The following is a 1,666-nucleotide window of genomic DNA, read 5'->3' on the forward strand; positions in this document are numbered from 1 at the left end:
GGACTTGGCCAAAGTCAGAGCAGAAGCAAGACTAGACCCCAAGCCAGGCCTCCCAGCATCCTGCCTCTGCTGTTGCAGACTTAGAAGGGGATGGGGATGGGGAGCACGTATGCTCCAGGATGCCAGACCTGAGTCATTTCCCTGCTGCCTGAGCCTTATCTCTTGTTACTTCTCTCCAGCGGCCTCCAGTCCAGGGAGGGAGGTCAGGATTCTGAGTTCCGGTCTGTTCCTTCCTGTTGTGGTTCCTAGCATCCCTCCCCCCCCCCTCAGAGAAAAGAGGATCCCCAGGGTGGTAAGCCTCTCTTCATCAGGCTTTCCCATATCCCTCGGTCCCAGGAAGGGCTGCCCTGCCCCATGCCCAGCTCTTTGCCTTTAGATTTTCAAATTACAATGAAAGGAAGCTTGGTCTGTGGGCTTGAAGTCAGAGGACGTGGGTTCAAATCCCAGCTCAGTCCACTTCCGTGCTTCCACGGCCTCATCAGTAAAATGAGGAGGCTGGACCAGGCGGCCTCTGAAGCCTCAAGCTCTGAACCTCTGCATGACTCTAAGTCCGAACATAGCCGAAGAGCCTCCTGTGCTGGGCAGTCAGTCCCCAGCCCTGTGGGGAGATGAGATAAGAAGGGCAAGTCCCCAACGCTCAGAGCTCCTACTGTGGGGAGGGGCACGTGGAGCCAGGGGCTGGAGGGAGGAGGAAACTGAGCAGAGCTAGAACCCTGGCCTCCTCATGGCTTCCATTCTGGGTCTGAGCTTCCTCCTGCTTGAGCTAGGTGGTGTAATGAGCTGACCCCTGGCCTTGGAGCCAAGAAATTTGTATTTGAGACCTTCCTTGAGCACACACTAGCTGCATGACCTTGAGTAAGTGACTTCACCAATCTGTGCCTCAGTTTTCTCATCTGTAAAATGGGAGAAAAGAGAGATGGGCCTGATGACCTCAGAGGCCTCTTCTAACTGTAGATCTATGATCTCGTGAAACCCAATTAAATAGTATGTGCAGGGCAGCTGGGTGGCTCAATGGATGGAGAGCCAGAGACGGGAGGTCCTGGGTTCAAATGTGGCCTCAGACACTTCCTAGCTGGGTGACCCTGGACAAGTCCCTTAACACCCATCGCCTAACCCTTCTCTTCTGCCTTGGAAGCAACACACAGTACTGATTCCAAGGCAGATATATAGTACCGACTCTAAGCTGGAAGGTTGGAAGTTTAAAATCTACATATTGCATATAGCTGTGGGTTCAGCGCTGGAGGTTCAGGGTTTAAAAAGTGGCCCTCAAGGATCATGCAGCCTACTGGAGGGAATGTCCCATCTACAGATGGTGGAACTAAAGAGCCAGCATTTTTCTGTGGTACTTTAAGGTTGGCAAAGCACTTTATTTACATGGTTTTATTGGATGCTCAGGTTGAAGGATTCCGAGGTAGGTGCTATTATACCCATTTTACAGGTGAAAAAACTGAGGCAAACAAAGGTTAAATGACTTTCCCAAGGTCATACAGATAGCACAAGTCTGAGGCAGGTTTTGAACTCGGGTTTTCCTGCCTCCAGGGCTGGTGCTCTATACAATCCACAGCCTGGTATGTACTATGTGCCAGGCACTGTGCTAGGCAAAATTGACAGCAATAACCACCTGGAGGAGGAGGAGGAGGAGGAGGAGGAGGAGGAGGAGGAGGAG

Source organism: Gracilinanus agilis, chromosome 3 (genome assembly GCF_016433145.1).
Source record: "Gracilinanus agilis isolate LMUSP501 chromosome 3, AgileGrace, whole genome shotgun sequence".
NCBI lineage: Eukaryota > Metazoa > Chordata > Mammalia > Didelphimorphia > Didelphidae > Gracilinanus > Gracilinanus agilis.